The sequence below is a fragment of the Desmodus rotundus genome, chromosome 8 (assembly GCF_022682495.2).
Source record: "Desmodus rotundus isolate HL8 chromosome 8, HLdesRot8A.1, whole genome shotgun sequence".
NCBI classification, from domain to species: domain Eukaryota; kingdom Metazoa; phylum Chordata; class Mammalia; order Chiroptera; family Phyllostomidae; genus Desmodus; species Desmodus rotundus.
Window position 1 is genome coordinate 23,019,894 of NC_071394.1, and position 26,938 is coordinate 23,046,831.

Genomic DNA, 26,938 nt, shown 5'->3' on the forward strand with positions numbered 1-26,938 from the left:
TGGCCCCTGAGAGAAGTCTGACTTTGCAATATAAGTTCTTGGGGGGGTTGTGCCATGGGATCAGAGAAATAACAGAGGGGAAAAAAGGCTTGGGAAAAGCCAGGATGGAGAATTTGCCCCTGCAAAGGAAAGAAGAATGAAGTGAAAGACAGGAGAGGAGTTTAGAAAAAGAAGCTCTAGAAGGAGCTCACTGGTGGCCGTGAGCAGCTGTAGGCTGGGAGTTAAAACTGGGAGAGAAGGAGGTTTGGGGGTGTAGCTCATATTTTTATGGCTAATGCTGAGGTCGCAGAAGTAGAGAGAAACTTTTATTTTTAACTTTCTGATATAAATTATATATGTGCTTATCTCACCTCAAACATTTTGGTGTTTTTGAGAAGTGAAGGAAATCTTGAAATTACTTTTATTTGTACTTCTTCATTAGATTGCCATTTTTTAAATGTGACACTGAGTAGAAATAGACCACAACAAACTTCCTTTAGTCTAGATCTTCAGGTTTCTTTACCCAGATGAAACCCCCAGGACAGTGTTTGTCCCACCATCCCACCCATGGTGGCTGGAAGTCGAATGTTTGCTCCTTAACTCTTTTTCCTCGCTTGACCCTATTAGGGTCAATAGGGTCCTGTATCAGTTGATGAGATTTTGGCTGCAGTAATTAAAATAAACCTTTACTCAAAGTCATACAAATAAAATGAATTTATAATGTCATATGATATGAGGGTCTGAGATAGGGCAGGTTATTTATAACCCTTCTGTTATCATCTGTTTTATGGTTAACAGCCCAGCTTTGCCCTCCTGTGGCCCCTCTCATGGTGCTAGAAGAGCTGCGACAGACCTGCCAGACAAGATGGGGCCCCTGCGGGTCCTGAAGCACAAGGTCAGCAGCCTCGCAGCCTCCGAGGCTGTCTATGAATTTTCTTCTGGGCAAATGATGTGAGGGCTGGAACATTAGTAGGGAAAAGCAAATCTGGAAACAATACTATGAAGACAACGAGGAGTTTTTTTGGCCATCACTGGTGAGTTATACATAGTACTGAAATGAATGGCCAAAACACATTCTGGGATGTGGATGGAAGCATGGTGCCCCCTGAATGGCATCACTGGCCTCACAGTATGACTGATGATTCTCCAACAATGAAACCACCTACAGCTCATAAATTCCTTTGGGCAAACCATAAACTCAATGTGAGTGGCACTCCTGAACAATATGTAGCTTACCCTACCACAGGAGAGTACTCAGGAGTGGGTCCCACCTTCAACACCTTATAAGTAAAAACAATGAAAAACAATTTAAGCATGTAAAATATAGGACTTTTTATGCACTTTTACTGCTTAACATTAACTTGATTTTTTTTAAAAATAGCTGCAGTAGTTTTAACAATCACGTCTTCACCAAACAATATCCAGGAAAGAATAATTCTTCTTCTGTGTTCCTCTTTAAGAACAAAAGTACTTATTCAAAAAACAAAGCTCATTTACCAGCTTTCCCCTCTTGTCTCATTCTCCAGAACTGGGTTCCATGACTTGTCCTAAGCCAATCATTGGCAAGGGAAATAAAATTACCATGATGCCATTGGTTTGGACTAACCAAGACCCACACTTTTAAGACTGGGGATTCTGACAACCTCGATGAGCACAAAGTCTGTTGGGAGAGCAAACATCTGAACAGGGGTCTGCCATTGAGGAAGGGTGGACATCTAGCAGTGTCTGCTAAAGGCCTTATCTGGTAACACAGATGTAGGAATTAAAATTACTACAGAAATAAAAACATTCATAGAGATGAGAAAAGTTCTTATTAGTGACTATTTTTGTCCTCCTCCAAAACTCTCACCCTAGACATACCTCCAGATCCCCACTAAGTATCTTAAAACTTAGAGTGTGAAACAGTTTACCTATGGTAATGAAGCGATGGAAGAGCTTATCAAATGCCTTTCACGCTTATCAGAGCAGCACATTGGGTATAAACCTAGGGAAGGCACATTTCAGGATGGAAAGTTAGAAGCTTTGCAATACCTTTTATTTGCTAGAATCAGAAGGGCCAGAGCTGGGATAAGAGGTGAGAAATCAAAGTTCAGCTGGGTAAAAGGATCTTTTCATTACATAGTCATGCTCAGCATGGCAGAGATTCAGAAGAAAGTGAGATAAGAAATGGAGCAGGTGCATTTGAATGGAATATCGATTTTGCTGTATCTCTCACAACTTTGGCACAATGGTTAGCAGCTGGATTGAATGGAAAATAAGAAGAAAAAAGGAGGGACTTACTCTCCAATTCAGTGGTCCAGTAGTTGCCTCAGGAGTAGTGGTCAAGAAAGACAGAAGAAAGATTGACAAATAGGCTTACTCATGTAGGCCTCTGGATTCCAGGAGCAAAATTTAACATTTTCTCATTCATTCATTCATTCATTCACTCAGAAAATATCACAAACTCATCCCCTAATTCTTTCCCTTCTAGCTATTTCAGTCTTATTCAAATAGATAAACCACAAACAATCTCTGTTGTAAGCCAGGAAGATACTGGCACTAATTATTCTCTATGGATAGCATTCATTACCTCTTTGATTATGGATCAGTCATATTCTGTATTGAGACACAGCTCTATTTTCTGTCTCTACTAAAGTATTTGGATATGTACTAAATAAGATTATTTCCTGCACCCTTCTTTTCTCATGCTACATGAAAAAAGGCTATCCCTAGATATTTTCACCCACTCCCAATCTTTAAACTCTATTTACATATCAATAACTTTTGTGTTGATACTTTCAGCCCAAACTTCTTTCCCATTTTCAAGCCTTCAGTAAACATGTATACCTGAAAATCTCACAGGCTTCTCACACACTCCATCTCTAACTAAAGTGGATCTCCTCAGCTTTGTCCCCCACTAGACCCTTCTCATGAAATTAGGATATAAAACATTTGTTGACTCATTTATTCTACCAAGCTTGGGGCTAAGTACTTTGAGTAATCAAATGATGGATATTCTGCAATTCCTTTAACATGTTACTCCTTGAATTTTTTTTTACCTTATAATGAATAAAAGAGAGAGAAAAAATCATGAGAACTCTCTTCCTTGTTTTCTAAAATTCTGCACTGTAGGCCACATATTTAAAAGGGTATATGTTTAAATAGTATAGGTTTAAATAGAAATGCTTCTCCTTTCAACAGAAATGGCTTCAGTGATGAATTGGGGTTGTTATGTCAAATAAATGACTTAAAAGATAAAACTGCATGATGCAGCAATGTTATTTTAATCAAGATGATTGGTGGTGACCTTAAAAGCTTTCGTGAAGGTTTTTAAGTGACATGAATTAGCAACACAAGACAGATAAAGAAATGACTTCTCTGTATGAAATAGAAAAATGATTTAACAAGAGGATAATTCAAGTGGACCAAAATAAAAAGGGATGGAGAACAAAGACTTGGATCACACAATTAGCTATCAGGGAATCAGGCTTCTTTCTCATCTGATACAATTTTTCATGATTAGATGACAGAAAGGTCAGTATTCTCTGTTATTTCTAAGTATAAAAGGTTCCTCACTGTTGTCCATGTCCATAAGTCCCTGATCCTTTTTACTCAATCCTTTAACCCCCTAACCACTCTTTCCACTCGCTGTCAGCCTGCTCTCCATCTGAGTCTGTCCCCATTTTTCTTGTTAGTTCAGTTTGTTCATTAGATTCCACATAAGAGTGAAATCATGTGGTATTTGTCTTTCTCCGACTGGCTTATTTTATTCAGCCTAATGTTCTCCAGTGTGGTGATTGCTGGGAGGGAGGAGGATAAAGGGACTAAATGGTAATGGAAAAAAAAATACAATAAAGATTTAAAAAAGGTAAAAAGTACAAAAAAAGAAGATATCTATTGTATTTCAAATACTTAGTAAAAAATGTAAAATATTACCTTATTAATGTCATATTGATTACATAGTGCAATGATATTTCAAATATATTGGATTAACTATGATATATTATTAAAATTATGTTCACACATCAAAAAAGTTCCTATAGTCTAATTTCTTAATGAAGATGATTTGAGGATGATGCCTAAATTATGATCTCTTTGCAATGTTTTTATAGACATGGGTTAGTGATGATCACAATGTAAATGAAATGTGTCAAATGACTAAATAAAGCCCAAGAAAAAGTGAGTGTGGTCCTTAAGGACATAGAGTCTGCCCTTTAAGCAGGTTAGAAATTAGTAAGGAAATGAGTCACATTCACATGCTTCTCCTATACAAGGTAAATATTGATAAGTTCTGCAAAATACAAACACAGAGCTAGGGGAATTCAAATAAAGGGAGTTCATTGGTAGCAAGTCATCACTGGAAAAGAAATCACTTGAGTGGGGTTTTGAAGGTGAGCTGAGCAGTCAGTGCAGGCTAGGCGTGAGGCTGCCTGCTGGATCTTGATGCTGGTCGGTGTAGTACAAGGTGAGATAAGGAGCAAATTGAGAATGAGGAACTGGATAGTATGCAATGTAAGTTTTGAAAAAGCAAATTCCAACCGTTTTTTCAACCTAAGGGCTAGGTTATAAATGAGGGTCATGGTATGAGAAATAAAGAAAAAATTAAAGACATGAGTAAGAAATATAGGGGTAAGATGATTAAAGGAGATCTAGATAAAAATAAAAGACACTCGTTGAGGCTTCTCATTGAATCCCATGTGGGTTTACATTACTGAGCTGTGGTTATTTAAAGTGCACAGAGGATAGTCAGAGGTCTGTTTGAAATAGAAAGAAGGGCATGAATCTAAATGAAAATTTGGATAAAGACCTGCCTGATATGGAAAGCAGTAACTGATAATTAGACTGATAATTAGAGCATATTTAGAGAAAGAGCTATTCATATAGGAATGTGGGGAGATCGTTGCATTTAGGTGTTAAGAGGAGAAACAAGAGCCCAAAAAGAACCAAGTGGTGATCAAATGTTGCAGGAAGACCAAGACACACAAACTGAGAAAAGGGCTTTTGAAGAACCAGCTTCACTAAATGAAAAAGCTAAATTTGAATGTGGGATTCTCATCATCAGGGATGCGTGTAAGTATAATAATTAATGATGCAACTCCAACTACAGTTACAACTGGAGCCATTGTGCTATTAACCCTCTCTGATATAAACATCACTGATTATCCAGGCCCCTAGTTCAGATTAGGAGAGCACTGGTATCTACATTTTTTTTTGTAAGAAAACATGTGGTTTACATGTTTTCCAGTGGACTATTCTTCTCAAAAATGTACAGGGAATAGTTTTTGCTATTTACTAAAATTTTTTGTTTTGAAAATGTTTAATTAGAAATTTAATATCTTGCACAAAAATTACAGATACCCTTTCTCCTAGAGCTCTTAGCTTGGTTGGAGTCAAACAGAATCAGTATATGTGGCTAGAAAAAGAACCAAAGAGAGGAAATTTGCAAAGCTAGAACTAGACATAGGAAGAAAAAGAAAGATGAGGTCTTTTACTGAAAATAGCATCTTAGTTATCAGCTTGCCTGGGTTGAGCTGGATGGTTCTTCCGCTATGCATGAGATTGACTCAGAATGCAGTCATTTGAGGAATCTACTGAGTACAATGTCCAAGATTTCTTACTCATGTGGCTGGAAGTTAACCCTGACTTCTAAATGGGTGTTCACCTGGGCTATCATCTGGAGTATATACAGGTAGCCTTCCACGTGCCTTAGTGTATCATAGTACGGTAACTGGATAGTGAAATGAAGTGTCCCAGGAACGAGCATTTCAAGAGGGAGGAAGCAGAATCTGCCACGCTCTTAAAGGACAGGCTCAGAAGTGGCACAGTGTTGTTTCTATCACATGCTGTCACTAAGCAACTACAGGGCCACCTGGATTCAAACAGAGGGGAAGTAAAGTCCACATCTCAATGGGGAGAATGACAAAGAATGTACAGCTAACCTTAATCCACCCTGAAGTGGAGAGAGAAATAAATGCTAGGAAGCAAGAGATATAGAAGTACAAGAGAATCAATTAGGTTAGAGAAAGCAAAGGCAGAACTAGGTTTTGCTGTGAATTTTTTACTGTTTATATATACTGGGCATTAGAAATACCCTGAGATGCCCACATATATGTGAAAATCTCCCTTAGATAAATATCATATTACAGTTAAACCAACTCTGGTCAGGAAAGGAAAAGGGATTTTTCAAAACTTTGCCACTTGCAGTTGTCCTCAATTTTTCTTTCCAGCATCGAGACTTTTTCTAGATTTTCTATTTCTGTGTGGTTAGCAATTATACTGATTTCTATTTCGAACACAGTGTGGATATTAGGCAGTAGCATCTTGTAGGCCAGATTATAGAAAAAAATGTTTAGCTATTATGCATCAAGTCAGAACAAGTACTCATGAGTCTCTGTGAAAATAGCTTTTAAAAATGGATCTTTGAAGAGCCTGGTGTTGTGCAGGCTACCCATAAAGATGAAAATAAAATCAGACAATGTGAGAAACGATGGGAAGAATGGACCTGCTTTCACAATGTGATTCTCAGCTGTTAAAATATAGAAAAATTGCTTGGTATGGGAATCAGTAACTGCTTAGTTCTTAACTCCATGACTTACATAAGGCTAACTTGTTAAAGTTCTTATTTAAAATTTTTATTTAACTTGTTCAAGTTCTTATATAGCTATTTTATAACCAAATTAAAAGGATATCCTTTCCTTCAGTATACCAGTGCTCTGATTTACTTGTTCCCACTGAATAATCTGTACTTTTACATCCATGCCTGGGACAGGACTGATGGTTCCATTAGAACCAAGTCTGCTTTTGGCTAATTGGCAAGATAGATGTGGAAGGATCTGTACTTTAGATCATTTACTCTGATTGTGAGAGAGTTAATTTTTTCAGAACATTATGCTGAAGAAAATCATTGGTACAATCTAATATAACCTTTTTTTTTTCTTTAACCAGACCAAAAAGAGGAAAGGAGGGCTTAAGCAATTAAGTGACTTACTCAAGTTGACCCAGCTTTACTGAATAGGAGGCATATGGTAGATTTAAACCAGTCTGTAAGCACAAGAAGTCTGTTTTATTCACCACTGCATCTTTAGTGCCTGCCTTATTGACTGGCATAGCATAAGTATTTAATACATCTATGCTGGATGCATGAAATAATGAGTGGGCGATTTCAGTCATGTTTATACTTTCTCAAAGTTACTAAATCTAAGGAGTCTCTTCAATCTCAAATATATGCATTTGCCACAAATATAATAATATTTCTTATTATAACTAAGGTTTTGTTTGTTTAGCAAAATGGTGGGGTAAAGAAAGTATAGCTGAAACCTACAGACTATTCAGACCATAAGAGCCTAATCACGTGATGAAATAAGCCCTATCCACAGGAAAAGAGGGAAAGCATTTTGTCTTCATTGGAAAACCCAGTCTGCATCAAGCCTGAGCATCAAGCACATTGGTGATGGGTAAGAAGGCAGTCCTGCAGAGGCAAGTTTGAATGTATTTTGCTTGCTAGTGTGTAGAACATGATATTAAGGAATTTGAAACCAGGTGACGGGATAAAGGCCACAAATAGATATCAAGTGGCTATTCAGCTCCCTAGTCATTTGTCTGAGCTTCAGGTTCAAGACTCTTATCCCTACTAAGAATGAAAGTCCCTGCGATTATCAGAGAAGAAAGGAAATTGAAATTCTAGCTTACCCAACTAGGGCAAAGCATTGTATGAGACAAACAGGGATTGAACTACTGACAAAACAAGGAAGTTATTGCTCTTGAAAATTTAAATGTGATCAACTGAAATTACAGTTAGGTTAAAGTTTTCACATAAACTTTGGGCTCCTTTGGAACATTATACCTTATTGGTAGCATTTTCAACAGGACATGTTCACAGGAAGGAGCTGAGGTGTCACCCCTAGCACAATGCAACATTCAGTAGGTAGGAGCAGATAAAGGCTGCATGCAGCGTACTGATGCCCAGAAACTACTGTTTCCAGATTCCTTTTAATCCTCTAATTTATAGTCAAGGGTCCTAGTCAGATACCTTAGAAATTAAAAAATGTGTAACTTCTGTATAAATACATTTATAAGTTTTTAAGACTAGAATTGTGCCACAAATTCTATAAAAGACAAAATTAGAACGTTCTAAAGGAACTTCTACAGATACATTGTAAAATTTAATGAGTATGAGATGCTCCGTTAATTTAAAACTATGGATAGACAGTAACAGACATTAAATTGTATGTCCCTACTAATCCTGACATGAAAGTAAGCTCAGATGCATAAGCCAAGGCCTCAATTCAAGGGCGGCAGGCCAAATAGCCTAACAGACTTCCAATTCATTGTGTTGGAAATGTGCGGTCTTAGAGTAAATCTTTCAGATAGGAATTGAATCTTTGAAATGGCTTCATACAGAGCTAGTACAACAAGCTACTAATATAACAATTTACTAATTACTGCTGATTGTTGATGAGGTAGATGGCAGTAGTGGGGAATTAATGATCTGAAAAGATGCCAAGATGGGGGTGGGGAGTCTGTAACAGAAATCCAAGGTATTTCAAGACAATATCCTGACATCCTTGTTCCTTTGTTGTCTGGTCGTTATTACCTGGTAGTTTAAATGACTTGGACGATGTGATTCATCTGCTCATTTTTCCACTCCACTTTGCAGCTGTAGATTCCCAGTTGCAGGCAGGGGCAACAGTTTTCAGGGTAGTAGCACATGGAGCAGTAGAAAGGTAGAGATTTACCAGCCCTTTGCCTTTGAACTCTCTGCCTCCACGGACACCCCATTAGCCCCACCTGTGGGCTGAGCCTCAAACAAGATTCTGAGACTACTCCAAGTGTCGTGATTTAAACGGATAAGAATCAAATCAGCCTTGTGGCATACAGCGCCTGCTCTGACACTCCCTGCAGTTCTAGAACCTAAGCTTTCCCTGCGGCCCTGGTGAAAAGCCCCCACTCATGCTGCCATTCTGGAGCCACTAGCCAGCATCTGCTCAAAAGAATAAGAGTCAGGCCCAAGGGAAGGAGCAAAGATCCAGGAAGAACTGTGGTCTAAGGCGGAGACTCGTGTCGAGATTTTTGAAGAATAAGATTGTATTCCATTTGGAAGAGCTGGATGTCTTTTCTGTTTGGGCAGAATCATCAGCACATTTTCCTCAATACTGAGTACCCTGGGTATTGACGAAGATCTTCTTTAATCCCTCCTGTGTGGAAAAACAGGCTCATTCAGCCATAAGAGAGGATCAAGCTGTCTCAACAACGAGGAGAGAAAAGTAGTTGGGTAGGTAGCCAAACATGAACTCGTATGCTTAACACAATGTGTATTTTCAATTACTTGTTGAACTAGAAAGTGGCAAAAAGATTGAAAGCAATATTGCTTTTCTGCACCAAGGCTACGTTAAGTCAGTGAAACACCAGTAAATAATTGAACAGGAAATGGTTCCAATGTGCCATCTTTTAAAAAGGCTGCATAGGAAATTGGCATAGCCTTCTCCGCCAGTAACTGAGGGTCCCGATATTAGAGATCATTTTGCTTGAGATTTCTAGTCTAGATTGCTCATGCACATATGTGCAGGACTCTGTGTGCTTCCCCTGGATAGATTTTTAAAAATATATATCTGCACAGATTTTGTTTAGAAAAACTCTGAATATGGGAACATCTTAAATCTGAGTCTTTTTGGTGTTAGGTCCTTATAGCTCTGCCTATCAAATTCTGCACTCTCCATTTCTGATGTGCTTACTTCTTTTTTAAAAAATTTATTGGGGTGACATTGGTTAATAAAATCACGTAGGTTTCAGGTGTACAATTCTAGTCTCCTCTGTCACTGTTTACCCCTCACCTGACCTCCCCTCCCCTTTGCCCAGTGATGGTCACCGTTCTGTCACCGGTGTCTCTGAGGATCTTTTGTAATCCCTTTACCTTCTCACCCAGGCTCACAACGCCCTGCCCCTCTGAACACTGTCAGTCTATATGTTTATTTCTAATGTCATTCTTTTTCTTTTTCACATTTCACATATGATTTTTCAGTAATGCAAAGATCCCCAAAATGTGGTCATAGTAACTGTTAAGCAATAAAACCATTCTGTGGCTAAATGCACTTAAGAAATACTGGATAGAATAAAGTGAAATAATTTTCTTTATTGTAAGATTTTGCAGAGTCTTAGAAAATGCGAATAGTTGTTAAGTTCAGAGAAAAATTAGAATGTTGGATCTTTATTTAAAAACAGAACCCTCCCTATTTTTTTCCCCACCATGAGGAGCTCCAGGGTTTTTTTTGTATTGGAGCACATTTTGGGAAAAGCTGCTGTGCAACCCAAGAGAAAAAGCTTAAATGGGAGTGTTTTCTATTTTTATCCTTTCAAGTTTATTTCTCCTTTGTTGTTCTAAAAACTCAGAAGAAACAATCCTTGTATATCACTCCTTGGGATGAGCAAAAAGCAGACCTTCTTTAGAATTTTAACTCTGCATCCCCTGTTTGTGTCTGGCCTTGATTCCTTTGCTCTGAGGCATGAAAATAGAAGTCTTGCTGTAATCAGTGAAGCACAATCATGGCTCTGAAAAGCTCATTTTAGGTACTATTTGTATCATAGACATGGCAATTGTGTGCTAAAATATATTGGTGACATTCTATGTCTGTACAACACAACCCTAGGCAAAGTAATATTACTGGATGGTTGACATATTTCTTTTAGGCACTAACAGGGCATAAGTAATATATGCAATAAATAACAGCTATAAATTATTGTTGACCACTCTTAACATCAAGGAAGGACATGATTGTTTATAACTGATACAGTGCAGAAGTATGTAAAAATTATGGGGAATTTTTATAGAATTTATAATTAAACTTTTTACATTAATGATTATTAATAAATCACCTCTAATTTTGACTTGGTTGTTTTGAAAATCTCACCTTATTTTTTGTCAATAACAATAGTGATTATGGTTTAATAGGACTTCACATAGTACAATATGCTGTGATCTCAGTTACAGCCCAGAACTCTGTGATCATTAATTAATTCCCTTCAGAGATGAAGAGGATAAGTAAATAACTCAGTAGCGACCAACTATAAATAAGTCTCAGAGCAGCGCCAAGATGTAGGTTCACTTCTTACAACACCAAATCCAAATGTCCACGTGCCAAAAATCTGTGCTACTTGAATAGCCTTATCCTTCAATGTATATATTTAATGTATGTAATGACTACATACTTAGTATGTTAAGTCTTCATAGAAAAAGATGTGAGCAAAGCAGCCAATTAATTATATCTGTGGCAGTCACATTTTAATTAGGTTGATGGTAAATCTTTTAGATTATGACTAATTTAAATTCCTTCACTCTTACTCCCCTTGCTTTACCTACTTTTTCCCATTTCAGCACACCAGAGAAAAGGCAGTCAACGCGTCGTATGAGACACAGAGAAGCTATTCCCTTAAGTCGCTCACAGAATCTGCTGAATAATTTTATAGCATACTAATGCTACACACTTAGTTGTCCAGCGTTCCAGACACCGACAGGATGCACAGGGACAGGATGGCCCTGTTGAGCAAGTGCTGGACATTCCCAGGTATGTAAAGGTGCCACTCACCTGGATAAGTAAAGAATTTGTGAAATATCTGATCTCTAGTTATTTCTATCCTCTTTTAAAAAGATCATGCCCAACCCGGCAAGCTCACCTTGGGGCACCTAAACCCAGTCGTGACCATTCAGAGATGATATGTTGATATGTGTATTGCGATTATGACAGTTGTCTTGGCTGTCATAGGACTAGATAGCACAAGTGTATTTCAGTATATTTCCAAACCAACTACCACTGCTGTGCTTTCCTTCTTTGTCACAAACTTTCCAAAGTTTGTCGGGGTTCTCCAGGGAGGTGTCAGGAAGGTGACGACATTATTTCTTTCCTTTCTTACCAAAGATGTTACCACCTTCATTTTCTCCTCCTTCCACTGTTTTTCCTCAAGAATTATGTAACTGAGGAGCTGCTGTCTCACTAAAAACCTCTCCTTCTGTCAGCGACAACATACTCTGTAGTAGTCATTCGATCGTACATGTACAATTTGTTTTGAGATATTTGAAATGGGCTCATATCTACCAGATCCACTTGCATCTATTATTCACATTATTTTTTAGAGGCTGTACATAATTTCCTGACTACTGTGAATTTATACTCAGTACAATGCAGGCTCCCAGGGAAAAATATAATACCTTCAATTTTCCCTAGGATTTATTGATTAATTCTCATTAGATGTATTCTGACTGTTTTTAGGACAAAGCACCACAGTTATTTCCATGCTTATTTCTTAACAACTTAATTTAAAAAAATATCTCCATCAAAACAAAAATGATTTTATAGATGGAAAGCTATTCAAAACATCAAAAGTGTTCTGCTTTTGATGTTTTGGTGTTTGACAGAATATAGGAAGCCTGGTAAGAAAAAACTAGTATGGGACTTAGATGTGGAGGCCCTGAGCTTGAATTCCAGCTCTGTCAGTTACTAGCTGTGACCTCTCTGGGCTTGGTTTTCATTATCTAGGAGAAAATAGAATTAGAGAGTTTGTAGGAGGACTAAGCGAGACAGCATATATGAATGCACTTGGCATTGGTAGGTGTCAACTAATTGTTAAATGGTATTTGTAGATTTCCAATAGCAGTTACCCGCCTTTTTAATATATATGACATGGGATGGGAGAGGCATTCTGATTTTAAGACTGACAGGCATCCAAGCAAATTAATACTCCAGTCCAGAGCCCACAGTGTGAACGTGGGGAAAATACTTGTGCTGAGAACTTGTCTCAAAGCAGGAAAAAAATGGCCTGAACAATGCATCCCAGGAAATGAGGCCAATGCACTGAGCAATTTAGTCATATCCTCAAATAATAAAGAAGGGAAGAGAAATGAGGAAAACCACAAAGACTCTAGGAGAAAGGGTACTTTTATATAAGGGAAAGAAATTGATGGAAATGGAGCCACAGAAATCAAACAGAATCGTGCAGAGTAGCCCCCCAAAGAAGATACAAAAGGCAAAGCCCTTAGACAATAGTATCAGAACAGAGCGTGGTATCAGAGCAGAACAGACTCTGAAGGGCTCCAGTGTCTGTGATGGAAACCTATGCTTGGCTTCTGGTCTGCACTGGACCCCACTGTCAGAGCTCTCATTACAAGGGAATGGCCTGAGTCAGGGGCTCTTATGTTGAGGATTTTTTTTTGCTTTATTATTAAGGTTTTATTGATTATTTCATTGAGTGGGGTGGAGGGAAGGGGAGAAAATGCAGACAATTGTAACTTTATAAAAATAAATAAATTAATTAAAAAATAATAATAAAAAGTACCTTTCATCTTTGGTTATGAAGATTAGATTTCCTATATGTAAAAGAATGTTTTAATTGTAGGGGGTAATGGGAGGAAGAGGGAAGGGTTTTCAGGAACATCTATAGAGGATTTTTTATTGACTATGGTGGTGAGGCAGGGAAAAGAGGCCGTAGAAAACTGATCCAGAAACATGGTCCAATTCCAGATCTGGAGGCAGAGAAGAATGAGAAATGATTAATTCAGATTATTCATATTCCAATCATTCAACAAAACGTCTTTCTTCTGAGACTTAATTTGATTTGAAAGCATCTAATTTTATTTATATTGTTGAACTAACACTACTCATCTCAAACTTGAATTGTTGACATTTATAACGTGAAAATACCACAGTTGTACTAGGCCAAAAAATGGTTAGTGGGGACTATTAGTTGTGAAAGAGTCCTCCTTCAGATAGAATAGAAAACAACGAGAGACTGAAAACCAACTGAGTGATTGACATTGCATATGCTGGTACACTGTTCGGGAGAATAAACCTCATTTGCATTACGTGATACTTGATGTTTTAAGATGTAACTACAGAGGATTAGGAAAGTCTGATCTGCTATTAAACCTTTAACAAAATCATGTATGGCTTCCTTTTCCTTTCATCATATATTAAAGCCAAATTCAAATTATGAAGAAGTTGGGGGAAAAAACAAAAAACTCCATTCCCTGAAATAAGTTTTATTTTAAGCAGGCATTTACACAGCTCTGCAGCAAGACCGACAGCTTACATAATCCCATGTGAGTCACCAGGGGAAGCTGGTGTGATTGACCTACATGCTTTTGATGCCCAACAGAAGAGACTAAGGAAGCAATGGAAATGTGTCTGGCACCTCATGTTAAGGTTAACAACATTGAGAGGGTCCTCTCCTGGGTGTCCTTTGCAAGATTCACTTGACACCATATGGATCACATAAATTGCTATCAATTAAAATAAGACTGGAATCCCATTTGTCTCTGTTTTCCTCATTTTGATGTTTGGGAGTACATTTATTCGGAGTACAAAGCAATGATGTGGTGAAGATACAAAGAAAGGAATAGAAGGTAATGAGTCACCCAATTTAAGATATCTTCTTGTAATAAGATTTTTTTTTTTTTGGTCTTTGCATTGATGCTTTTGGGCCCAAAGGAATCAAGGGAATGATATTTTTTCCCCAAGAATACATAAAGTTTCTCATCCAACAATTTGCTGGACCCTTGGGGATTATCAGCCAGGAAATGCTGGCTACAAAAATGTTAAGGTTTTAAAATTTGATGGATTTTCAAAAAATACAAAAATCATAAATGTTTCTCAAAAATAATTTAAACAGTTTTGAAATATTCACAATAAGAAGTGAAAATCTTGTCCTTAATATCCTCTTCTCTTTGGTTAACAGTGTGGTATGCATTCTTAAGGAATAATCCAACCATATATAGTAGCTTATTGTTACAAAAACTAAAATAGAATAAGAGTGTGTATTACTTTGTCCCTGAAAAATATAGGCTTTGAAATTGTTCCTTGTTACAACAGAAACATTTCATTATTTTTAATAACTATAAAATATTCTTTAATATCAGTAAACCATAATAGAATCCTTCATCTCTTATTTTATTTTTTTTTCATCACCATTTATCCGCCATACCCTCTTCCTACCTCCACCCACTCCCCTTCCCCCTGCAGTCACCACACTGTTGTCCTTGTCCATGAGTTCTTTCTCTTTTTTTTTTTTGCTTAATCCCTCCACCCTGCCTTCACCATAGCTGTCAACCTGCTCTCTATGCTACATGAAATAAGCCAGTCAGAGAAACACAAGTACCATGTGATTCCACTCATATGTGGAATCTAATGAACAAACTGAACTAACAAGCAAAACGGAGACAGATTCATAGATAATCCTTCCTCTCCTGATGAACATTTATGTTGTTTAATCTTTTTATTTTCTCTGTTTTTCAGAAACATTTTCATACATATATCCATAAACAGTATTGCAAACATGTCTGTGTGATAGAATCCTAGATGTAAAATTATTGGATAAAAGAACCAAATATTTAAAATTTTGATAATTGTCCCTCAAAAGATTATTTGACTTGCATTCCCATCCCAGTGTATGAGAGGGCCTGCTTCTTCACAAGCATGACTACCTTGGGTAATATAATTGTTTTTATCTGTGATAAGTGAATAGATGATAAATGATATATAAATATTCTTTTAAATTGCCACAGAAGAAACATCAATGCTATGCCCTTTGACTTTTTCACTTACCCTTTCTCTTGGTCGATTCTCTAGATAAAATTATTTTATTCCCACATCTTTTACATCCTCTCTGTATGCCCAATGGATATATTGTCATAGAATTGAAGCAATTTAGAGTGAGAAGTGGGATCAAAATCTCTTCTTCCACCCATCTAATGCTTGGTTAATACCCCCAAGAAGTGCTTGATCAACTTGTGCTTGAACGCTTCCAAGGACTGAGAATTTATGATCTTCTGACGCAACCTGTTCCATTTTTCAATGGTCTTTCTTTTTCTTTTAATTGATTTTTTTCTTTAAAGAGTTGTGCTTTTAAAATTTTTTTTCTTTATTTTTACTGTTGTCTCTATTACAGATGTCCCCATTTTCCCCCACTTTGCCCGCCTCTACCCAGTTCCAGCACCCCCTTCCCTCTGGCTATCTCCACACTGTTCCCTGTGTCTATGAGTTATGCACATATACATGCTCTTTGGCTAAGAATTGTACTTTTGATGTCATTTGTAATAACTCTTCATGAAGCCCTAATGATCTTGCAATATATGAAATATTTTTCTAAGGAGACAAAAGCTGTCGCTCTATAGTTTCTACCCATTATACACCTCATGAGATTTCAATGTGAAATTGAAAGTATAGGAGGTTCCCCCTGCCTTAGCAATTTCTTCTAGGGGTGATTTGCCTAACGTTGCTTTGAGTTTCTATGAATTAGTTGAGATTAATGGCTAAATGGAGTCCTTGCTTACATTCCCTGGAGCACTTCAAATATCTCAGAGTGGAGGCTTATTTTCTTTTTGTGCAAAAGTAGTTACGCAAAGTCTCGCCTCCTATGATTTCCATTGTTTGTGGCTTAGACACTGTAGCGTCAATGCGTGCATTTTCTGAGGTCAAGAGAATAAATATGATATTCATTGGGATTCACATAATTCATCTAAAATATATTGATTACAGTTAATTAGATTTGCTTACTGAGGAGTGGATAAAAGTCAGCTAGACTGGTTCTGTTATGAACAATCTAAGGGGATAACTCACAAAAAATGTATTCTCAGGTTGAACCTAGACTAGAAAATGTACTTCTCATTTTATTTTAATTTAATTTTATTTTTTGACATTTCGACTTCTGTGCATTTTGCTTTCTTACTTCATATTAAAGAGAAGAGATGTTTTTACCTGAGCTGTTCCTGCTTCTTGTTTTTCCTTATTTACAAATTGAAATTGGGTTACTTAACATTTACATATTTCACCTCTATTCCTGGACTGAAGGAAGGAGGCCCTCCTCTCACTCAGGAATGAAGTGCGAAGGGGAAGTGGGTGGGCCTAGCTTTTTTCTCTCTTTCCTCTGAAAAGCAAATGTTGTCAACCAGCTGCAGGGCACCGAACTTGACAATTATGAGCATGACAGCTTTTCCTTCTTCTGTTTTTTACTTGTATTATATTCCAGGTAAGTGGAATATTATTCTAATTTTCATGTTGGATGAAATGGTTTCAGATTTTATTTTTGCTTTTTGTTTTTCCTTCAAACTTGATAGCTACATCAAGGGAATCAGGTAGTTTTAGAAAGCAGGATCCTGGGTAAATTTTTTAATTAATTCAGTACTTCCAAGTTCTTTCTGACTGTGTTTGGATCAGTAGTTAGGAAGGCTCCTTACATGGGACAACAGGTGGCAAAGCTATTGAAATACAATACAAAGAAGTTTTTTAAAAAGCTATTTTAGGTTTCTGCCAAGTTGGACTGGATTTCATTTCTAATGAAAAATCTTTTCATATGCATAATAGCAAGGTGTAAAATCTCAAATAGAAAAGAAGTCTATTAAAGTCCATCACCCTTAGAAATGTTCACCAAAATCTACATTTGAAAAAATAAATCTCACACATTATTTGCAATGGCTAGTACTATGGAGAAACTTTGAAGTAAAAATCAGTACAAAATATGATAACAGATAGTTTTAGAAGTAGAGAGAAATAGGTAAATATTCAAGGTCTGTCACTTACTGTGTAACTTGGGAGAAGTCATTTATCTACTCTTGGCTTCACTTCTGCCAGCTACGATGGAGATCATTATAGCACTTGATACATTAAATTTGCTAAGACTTGTGAGGATTACACAGCATGGTTATGAAGACAAGTGAGATGAGAAATCTGAAAATAGTAATTCCTATCAAATGATAACACTTCTACAAACATTCCAAAGGCTCCCAATTATAACTAGATTAAAATCCAGATACTTTATCTTGGCTTCCAAGGCCTTATGTGATTTGAACTGAAGATAGTTTTCCAATTTCTCTCCTGCAGTGTTTTCTCAGCTCTGCTACTCCAGCTATGCTTTCCTTCCCCTCCCCTCGTCCCAAGTTTCTTCAATAAGAAAAATGTATTTCCATCCAGAGTCTCTAAATTTTCTTTCCGGAATGATTTTTCTCCCAAGTATCCCAAGACTGCTTGTATTCAGGAAACTACTTAAATTTTGTCTCCTCAGACAGCTTTTCCAACCCGTTTAAAATAGTACCTGCACTTCCAGGCATGTGCATGTACCCGAAGCCTCAGTAATACTGTGTGAAAGTAGCTGCCAACCTAAGATGCTATAGCCAGTGCAAATACTCCTCAAAATTAAAGGTGAAATAAGTATGTTTTCAGACAAGCCAAATTAAGATAATTTGTCACCAGAAGGCCTACATTTCAAACAAAATAAAACTTGAAAAAAGAAATACTTTAAAGAGAAATTTTTCAACAGAAGGAAAATAATCCTGGACAGAAATATAGAAATTCATAAAGAGAATATTTGTGTGTAAACACAAATGAACATTGACCATAGAAAAGAATAACTGAATGTTCTATAGTGTTTATGTACAACAAAGAAAGTATATGTAAAATGACAAATGAGTATGGTAACACGGAAGGCAGGAAGGGGTAAATGGTATTTAAAAGTGTTAAGGCTCTTCAAAACATCTGATATAACCAAAGGGGGGAAATAACAATTCTGCATTCAGGTTCTTTAACCAATCCCTCAGCAACTGACAGGTGGTAAAAGATCAGTAAAGATAACACCATCTAAAAGATGCCACCAACCACCTTCCTCTCACTGATAGTTCTATAAGGCCACACCCAACAACTCCAAAACACATTTTAGAAGTGCAAATGGTACATTACCAAGACAGAACATACATTAGCTTATAGAACAAATCATAGTAAATGTTAAAAGACTGAATAATTCTGAATATTTTTTCTGAGAAAAGAATATTATACATCAACAATTGGATATCTAGGAAATCACAGAATATTTGGAAATTCAATAGCATACTTTTAAATAATCCTTCATGAAAGAAGAAGTCACAAGAGTAGAGCATACTTTGAACTGAATGATGCTGGCTACAGCATATCAACATAAGTGGGATGCAGCCAAAGCAGCATTTAGAGGAACATTTATAGATTAAATGCTTACTTAGACATGAAGAAAGTTCTAAAATCAATAACTTAAGGTCATATATTAAGAAGCTAATAAAAAGCAGAATAAATGTAAGTAGAAGAAAATAATCAAGGTAAGAGCAAATAGTGAAATAAAAAGCCAACAATAGATTTTGAAAAGATCAACAAAATTGATTAATCCCTAGCTGGACTAATCAAGAATAAGTGAATGAACACAAGATTGTAAACTTGCTTAAACATTAGAAAATCAATTTCATCTACATTATGAATAGAATAGAGAAATATACCTATGATCATCTCAATAAATATAGATAAAGTGTTGGACAAACACCAACATCCATTTACAATAAAAGGAACTAAGAATAGAAAGAAACTTCTTCAAATTGATGAAGAGCATTTACAAAAACCATATAACTCACATAATAAATAATAGTGAAATACTGAACTCTTTTTCTCCAATATCTGGAACAAGCCAAGGATGCTCGCTTTCACCATTTTGACTAAAAGACAGACTGCTGTTGAATAAGTGATTAATTCATGCACAATGCTGGCCATGTAGTTATCGTGTAGTAGATGTTGGCTATTCTTACTCATTTTATACTACTTATTGAATCTTGCTATATGTATTTGTGGAAGGGTATAAAATATCACTTGCTTTATCGGTCATATCCTGCCTGATTAAATGAGAACATCAGCAAGGAGGGACTATGCTACAGACAGTATACATCCATCCTAGCCAACGTCTTAACCGTCTCAGTTGCAGACTGGCAAAACTACGTGTTTAGATTCTCATAGAAGCTCCTTGCCACTCTAGGAAAAGCAACTGCTTGAAAATAATGAGTGGTAAGTTTGATTGTTTTCACTTATAGAGAAGCAAATACTTGTGAAGTATTAGGTTAATATGGATTGCATTCCTGATGAGATGGATAAAAGTGTTTATTTCAGAAAAGAAGAAAAAAATGTTCCAGCCCTCTAGGGAGAAGTATAACAAGAACACTTTTTCTTTGTCATGACGTCTTTCAGCAAAACTCTTTATTTACCTGCTTACATCAAGTCTGGTGCAAACTGACAATTGTAAGACAACACCTGCCTGCAATCCTACTTTAGAAGTAATGTTGCCTCACAAAACAATGGTGAGAGGCTGCCACATGTTATGAGAAGCTGAGACAGATGTCAGATCCAACTGTTAAGTTGTTTTGGAGCATCCTGCATTTATTAACTCTGGTATTCGAGTTACAAAAAATTCTGGATTTTTTTATAAAGTATTTTTCCATAGGTTTGTGTAGGAGTCACCAGTTAACAGTCAAAGAATATTTCCAGATGCAAATTGTGTTATAGAATATATAATAACAGTAATGTGCTTGGCTCATCTGTCTTTATTCCCCACCCTGCATCTCAGATAACAGAAAAGATTTATTTCTGGTATTCAGGTGGCTTGATGAATCTCTTCTTATACTCATAACCATTTTGCTATTGATCTAACCCAAATTGGAAACCAGGATTTGGAGAGTCATCCACAAGTAGGTTAAATGTTTTCTGGCATTTGGTTGCAAACTTGGGTTTCTATTTTGTTTCATTGAAAATGTTTCAAGTGAATGTCCTCAGGTTTTCTAAAATTTCTATTAAGTTCAGGGTTTTTTTTTTCTGGATATAAATGCACCAAACTAAGAGGGACAGTCCTGGAAGTACCTGCCTCTTCTCTGCTTTGCTGTTCCCTCTCCTCTATCTCTCTCCTGCTACTTCAGCCTCAGCTTTCCTACACACTGGACTCAGGGCAAATGGCCTCAGATAACAAAAACTACTTGCAAAACCTCCTTTCATACCCCTGTGAGTATCAATGACATTGAGAATGGCAAAGAAAGAAAGAAGTAGGGTGCAGAAAGGGAACAGAGCTTTTCCAGAAATGGAGCTTCCTCTTCATCCACCTCTAAAGGCAGTCCAGAAAGTAAATCAGTATTTCAGTCCTCGGATAGACCATATGGTAATACTTCCTTCTTAAGTCTGACATTAAAATTGAAAATAAAATTATAAATTTTCATAAATACCACCAAAGCTTGGGTTGATTTAAAGAGGATTGAGTGTGTGTGCGTGTGTTCTTTTTTAACCAATTGAATAGCTAGGGTCAGACTGTAAAGGAGGGAGTGGCAGTTTCTCTTGCACTTAAAATTAGCATTGGATACTAATAATAATTAAAATTTACATATCAGTTACCAGGTGCAGCCTCAGTGCTAACTGTCCAGCTGAGGAAAGTGAGGCTAGGAGAGTTGAAGTAACTTTCTCAGGGTCATGCAGACAATTAAAGGTGGAATACGCCCAGGTCTTTCAGACTATAGTGTACCTATCCTTGAGGCCCAGCTACAGCTTTGTAGCACCTCTCTTGAAGCAGACAGAAGTGGGGGCACCTTCTAAATCAGGGGAACATCACAACCAGTGACAAGAAGGAAATAATAAACATAATGTGCTGATGACTGCTAAAATTAGCCTGATAAAAATGTAATTGCTTATTGGGTACTGTGGAACCTGAGCTACCATTTCCCTGTGAGACTGTCTTTGGGTGCTCTTACAGGCCTCAAATGTTATATGAAAATGTCTGGTACTGTGGGACAGATGATGTCAGCATGTGTGGACTTTAAGAAGGAAAAAGAAAAATGTTTAAGCTAAGAGCTGCCTGTAAAACTCCCCACCCTTGACACTTCCCCGTAGTTTGTTGCCTTTGCCAAAGACGAGCTACTTTCTTTTGGGGCACAGCTTCTCTTACAATTTTTTTTCTTATTTTCACCAATAACTTTATTAATTTGGATATTTTGAGTATGTTGGCTATCTTCTGCTATTGGCTTCTAGTGGGTAGAGGCCAGGGGTGTTACTAAACATTTTCCAATGCATAAGACAGCTGCATAGCAAAGAATTATTTGGCCAAAATGTCAACAGTACCAAGAAACTTTGCAAACCACTTTTGACACATTCAATCACTCACAACTTGAGCTCTCTTACTAACCAATTATTAGCTATTAATCATTCATCACATGGATTCCAGTTGTACAATTGAATACAATTATTAATTTGGAAGAAAAGAAAGTTTGGAAAGAAACCAATTATTTTAGACTCACTTGAATTTTTACATAATAAATTTTAGGTTGTGGGACATTAAAATAAAAATACCCTAAAGACTACCAGTATTGTAGGAATAGACCAGTAGTGACAGGTCAATAATGAAGATTTATATTTGAGAATCAGCAAATAACAGCATTTTACTGCTTGAAGGGATCTTAGCATCTGGTACAATCTCCTCAATTCACAGATTATGAAATTGAACCTCAAGAATTTAAATAACATTTAAGCCCAAAGTCACAAAGCAATTAAAAGTAAGAAAACTGGCTCCCTGTTTCTTGACCATCAGCTAGTCCAATATTTCTGTCAGGCCATTGAACTATTATCAGCATAATAATGATTACTCAAGTTATAAAAAATGTGAATCACAGGAGAGTGGAAAATAGGAAAATAAATTGAGAGATATGGAAAAGAATGCTGACCCCAGATTTTTGGCAGACATTTATGATTAAGTTATATGTAGAGGGAGAAAGAAGAACAATGCATAAGGTAGGTGGATAATTAGAGGGTTGATAGGAGGCAGGAAAACTTTTTTTCCTAGAGATTAACCACGAAATGCTATAAAGTCTTTTCCAGTATGTATTTTTTCTGTCATATTGGATAAAAAGAATAGAGGTGACCTGTCCATTGAGAATATTCAGATGTAAGTTTTAAAAGAATAAAGAATACTTTTGTGAATTTTGTTCATTTATGTGTCTCAAACACAGAGTAGGTCCTACATATATATTCATTGATTGAATGAGTAAAAGTCTTCTAACCTTTCTGTACTTGAATATATTATCAAGTATTTTGATATAAAAACCTCTCAAGTGAATCATGATTTTAGAAATGGTAACTAGAGTCATTATCATCGAATTAAACTAGTTTCTAGTTAGGTCAGAAATTTTTTAAAAATTGTAACTAATTTCAAAAGTCAACTTAGATTACTTCTAATTTTATTAATAATTTGAGTCAGAGACTACTCTAAAATTAAACGAGGATAGTCAGATGATAATTCACTGGTGAATAATAGTATAGGTTGTTTTAAAGAAGTAACATGATGTAAATATATATGGTATATGTGTATTCTCTGTTTGCTAAATTATAGAGAATCTGTCACTTTTATATATATAATGCTTTTATAGATAAAAAAAGAAATCTTCCTCTAGTGATTATTACAACATCTGGATAGAAAAAGAGTACACTTAGTATTAAGATCCTATTTTCATGTCATGAATTCTTTGCACATTTTGGAGAAGAAAGCTATGCAAAAATGCATCGTTATGACTAGCATACTTAATAACACTTGTATTCTGAAAATAGAGAATTGTCATTATATTTGAATGTAAATCAACCCCTTTAGATTTGTTGAGTTTTAAGATATGGAAAGATAGGCACGAATGGTGAAATGATACAGAAATTTATAAGATGCAAAATTATTTCATTTATATAGAGCTCAAAATTTTGCACATCATCCTATTTTTTTCCTGTGTTGCTTCTCTTTTCTTAATCGAAGTTCTCCCTTCTATTTAAAATAAAAAATCTGAGTGCACACAGCTATGCTCCAAAAGTTTTATGTTTTAACTCATGTAACCTTCATAACAATCTTAAGAAATAGTTACTATTGTTGTCCTTACAAGTGAGGAAAGTGAGGCACAGAGGAGTTAAAGAACTTGCTCAAGTTTATACACCTAGTAAATGAAACGGTGAGATTTAAACCCAAGAAATCCATCTGTGAAGACCACATTCTGAGAAATCTATGCTTATTTGCAGAGTACCTATTTGTTCCCATTAACCCTTATCCATTTGGGTTTACTCTACTTAGATCCATTGTTAAGCTCTTTGGATCTATGGTTTTACATTTTCTGGCTGATTTGGGCCACTGTGTTTTCACTCTTTTCCTGCCCACATCTCTTTCTTCCTGTTTTAGGATTCTAATTATGCACATATTATGGAGTTTGATATTATGGAGTTTGTTATTATTACGTAGGTCACTAGGTCTTTGCCCCTCCTTTTTTTGTACTTTTTTCCTATTTTTAATTCAGTTTAAATAGTTCCTATTTAATTGTCTTCAGGTTCACTGATCCATTCTTTCCCAGCATTCAGGCTTCTCTTAATTTAACCCAGTGAATTTTTCATCTCAGATTGTATTTTTAGTTCTAAAATTTCCATTGGCTTTTCACAGTTCCATAATATTTACCACTGGGAGAAACTGACAAAGGAGAACATAAATAAAGCTAAGTTTCAATTTCGTTTTGTTATAGATTTGGCTAGTGGCTTAATGGATATTTACATATTATAAAGTAAAAGTAAATTCACAAAATAATACCTAAATAAAGCAAGATGAAGGTGTTTTATATAACTTATAATGGTGTATTGTGAACAAAGAACTACCATTATATATTCAGCGACTCTATGCTCCTGAGAAACTGACCAATTTTTTAAAATAAAGAAATAGGCAATAGGTAATAATACTGGAAAGGTAGGTGATATCAATCCATACATTTCTCTGTACCTTCCCGTCCTTGGAACTCACTGATGGCTTCATTTGTAAGCAGGAAGAAACAGATTCAATATTCATTGAATTTCTGGGTCTGCCCCTTCTAAATCAGCAAGTGCCTCAATGAGTACAACATCCCAACATTCCATTTGGAAGGGCTCCTGTGTATGTACTACCCATATGTGGGATCCAGGACATTAGGCAGAGAACCACAGGCCTCCTTAATTATGTGATGCATCTGAAATCTCCAGCTCTCTGGGGTGACCCTGCACACAGACGAGCCTCTATGTGCCTCTCTTCATTTCTCTCTTCTCTGATACCAACTATCACCACTCCTTATATCACTCGTCCTGCCTCCACATACACACACACACCCACCCACACAAGAGGCTTCATTGGTCTCTATTACTAAAGACTGGATCCATGCCCAGGCCAGGAGCTCTGCTGCTTTCTTTTTCATGCTTGTCTTTGGCCCTAAACCAGGAACTCCACTCCACATTCTCCATGTTGTTGCCAAGGTGCCACCGCTGTTTGACATCCATGTGTGTCCTCTCACCTGTCTCAGATACCATGTTCTTTTGACAGTGCTCACCACAGGGTAACTCATGCTTGTGTGTCTAACTCAGGTGTCTCCTCCTCTGCTCAGCGTGTCCCACTTCACCGCCCTCACAACACTGAAAGCTCTAGCAAGGAAATTCTATTGTATTTTTGTACTTGAAGTCACAATATTTTAATGTGTAAGCGTTTTCAAGTTTTTTCCCTAGCATTTTTTCAGTTCAAATGGGTTCTTTCTTTGCCGGCCCCTTTCCTGGGCTTTCTGTGGGAATAATGATGGCAAAAGACAGAGGAAGGCAGGCCTAGAAAGGCTGCAAGATGTGCTTTTGTTAAGAAGAATCCCAGTAATTGATGAACAACAACAACAACTAAATTTGAAGCCAGAGGAAAACTGAAAAGCCACCTGAGTAGACAAAGGCAGAATTTATAAGGATTGAATGATTAATGAGCTCTAAAACATTCACAGAGTAAGGAAGAATTGTAGTGAAACAGAGAGGAAAACATTTTGTGTGCAGTGTTGCTATAGGATGTAAGTGGAATTTTTGGTAGTGTTTTCCAAAAATAGCCATAAAGGCAAATTACTTTTGAATTATTGACAATTGCTTGACTTAAAAAAAAATTAACTCCATAAGAGTCCTGGCTTTTTTATGTGTATGTTATATCTAAAATCATTGGTGGCCCATTATCTAAATTGTAAGTAAGTACATACGTGCTCAAGAATCTTCGAGAAGCATACAAATAAATTGTGTTGTAATTTAAGTTCTAGGCAGGAGTATAGATTTTGTTTAGGGTACAGCAGAGAGGCACTAAAGGCTTTTTTCTTTTTTTAACCAGGAAAATATCTGCATTGGATTTCATCTAGATTTAGTAACTATGGAAACAATGTAGAGGATCATTTGGATATAAGAAGAGAGTGGAGGGAGCAAGACCTCTCATGAAGCAATAACAAAGAACAATAAAAGAGTTTATGCAGGCTGCCTTCAGAGTCTCAGAATGAAAACAAGGGGGTGAACACAGTGGCGTTGTGTGGGCAGAGTTATTAAAGCTGGCCTCCACTTACAGGCATCTTCGGGAAACTTATACTTCATCTTCACATGTGCCAGAGCATGTAAGAGAATTCCTCCCTCATTCAAAGTTGTTAATTCATTGGTTACAAGGTGGAATGTCATGAGTTAGGGGGATAAACAACAATACTCGTATTATGAATTTTTAAAAAAGGAAAAAAATGGTCATTAATTGAGACCAGAAACACAGAAGAAAGGAGTTAGGATTAAGATAGCAGATGATGTATTCTGTTGAGATACTTTGATTTTTATGCTTCATATAAAAACCGTGTAGAATGTACAAATTGTGTCTGATTTGGAGCTGAAAAGAGGTTTCAGGGCTGGAGACATTTTATTTGAGAATTACTTGCCTGGCATTGATCATGAGAACTATGGAAATGGCATTTCTGATGGGACAGCACATAGATCACAGCGAGAAACGTCACATGCTGAGGTGTAGACATCGGGCCACACTGCATTGCTGAGCAGATTAAATCACGCTAGAAAATCAGAGCCCAAAGAAATCACAGAAGGAGGAGGAGACTTCGGCCACTGAAGATGGAAAGAATGCCAAGGATTTCAAGAATAATATGGCCAATGATGAGGGACCCTGCAGCGGTCAGTATGAGCTGAAGAAAGAGTTTGGCTTGAGAAAAGGCGAGGAACCAATAATGGGGAGAGGCATTAGTGGTCAAGCCGAATGAAGCCTAAGAACCTGAGTGGACCTTAGCAAAGAAGATTGGTTAGAAATGGGGATGGTGTCCAGATGCTGAAGCCAACATAGAGAATGTGTGAGAAAATGGAGG

At 36.7% G+C, this 26,938-nt stretch overlaps 1 long non-coding RNA gene across 1 annotated transcript; it reads left to right on the forward strand.

Annotated features, from left to right (window-relative positions):
* The first annotated feature begins 8,654 nt into the window (after positions 1-8,654).
* Positions 8,655-14,403, forward strand: LOC123477878 (uncharacterized). The gene is made up of 3 exons (XR_006652897.2): positions 8,655-9,229; positions 11,327-11,516; positions 13,998-14,403. It is a non-coding gene; the product is annotated as an uncharacterized lncRNA (long non-coding RNA).
* Positions 14,404-26,938: the final 12,535 nt, after the last annotated feature.